Source organism: Pistacia vera, unplaced genomic scaffold (assembly GCF_008641045.1).
Source record: "Pistacia vera cultivar Batoury unplaced genomic scaffold, PisVer_v2 Contig1251, whole genome shotgun sequence".
NCBI classification, from domain to species: Eukaryota; Viridiplantae; Streptophyta; class Magnoliopsida; order Sapindales; family Anacardiaceae; genus Pistacia; species Pistacia vera.
In genome coordinates this window covers 16,521-17,792 of record NW_022195305.1, presented here as the reverse complement: position 1 = coordinate 17,792, position 1,272 = coordinate 16,521, and the positions used below count along the sequence as shown (strand labels likewise).

The window sequence follows — 1,272 nt, the reverse complement described above, 5'->3', positions numbered from 1 at the left end:
ACTTGCTATTTATGCATGTTGAAGTCACAACGCATCAAGTTTTGGGCGCCATTGCCGGGGATTGAGTTTTGTGTTAACATTAAAATTTTCTTGTGTTAGCTAGATTGGAGTGTTAGTTTTACTTAATTGTTGTTTGTTTAATTTTCATTATTATTTTTTTCTTTGTTTGGTGTGATTTCACTCCTTCTATTTTTCTGTGTAGTTTATCCGAAGAGCAAGACGTCAGCCAGTGGTTCCTGTTGATCCTAAAATTGAAAGAACCACTCGAAGACTGAATAGAGAAAGAAGAGAAAGAGAAGCTACAGTTGAACCAAAAGTAATAGTTGTAGAGATGGCAGAGAATAGAACACTGAGGGAATTCTCTGTTTCGACAGTTGAAGGCAGTGGGTCGAGTATTACTAGACCAGCAGTACAAGCCAACAACTTCGAGATAAAGCCGGCAATCATCCAGATGATCCAATAGTCGGTTCGGTTTAGGGGTGATTTGGAGGAAGATCCAAATCTACACATTGCAAATTTTTTAGAGATTTGTGATACTTTCAAGTCAAACGGAGTGTTAGATGATGCATTCAGATTGAGACTATTCCCATTTTCATTGAAGGATAAAGCTAAGGGATGGTAACTGGCACTACCATAAGGAACAATCACCACATGGAATGATTTAGCACAGAAGTTCCTGACCAAATTCTTTCCTCCTGCAAAGTCAGCAAAGTTGAGAAATGACATCACGTCATTCATTCAAGAAGAGTCAGAATCATTATATGAGGCTTGGGAGAGATACAAAGAATTACTGAGAAGGTGTCCACATCATGGGTTGCCAGTTTGGATGCAAGTCCAAACATTTTATAATGGATTAACGGTGAATGTACAAACTATTGTGGATGCAGCCTCAGGAGGAGCATTACATAATAAAACTTTGGAAGAAGCTCACGAGTTGCATGAGGTTCTAGCAAGCAACAATTATCAAAGACCTAATAAGAGGGTGCAACCAAAGAAATCTATGGGTCTTCATTAAGTTGATGCATATACAACCATTTCAACCCAATTGACAGCACTTCAGAAACAGCTAGGAAGTATGCAGGTAAATTCCATTCAAGCTCCTCAACTAACTTGTGATTTTTGTGCAGGTAATCACATGAGCAGTGAATGTCAAGTAGGGAACACGTTTGCCTCAGCATTGTCATCATCGGAGCAGGTTAACTACTTCACTAGAAATCAAAGGAGACCGAACAATCCGTACTCTAACACATATAATCCTAGTTGGAGGAATAA

General features: G+C 38.9%; 1 non-coding gene across 1 annotated transcript; it reads right to left on the bottom strand.

Annotated features, from left to right (window-relative positions):
• Nucleotides 1–709: 709 nt before the first annotated feature.
• LOC116119717 lies at nucleotides 710–816 on the bottom strand. Its single transcript, XR_004126431.1, has one exon. It is a non-coding gene; the product is annotated as a small nucleolar RNA R71 (small nucleolar RNA).
• Between the last annotated feature and the right edge of the window lie 456 nt (nucleotides 817–1,272).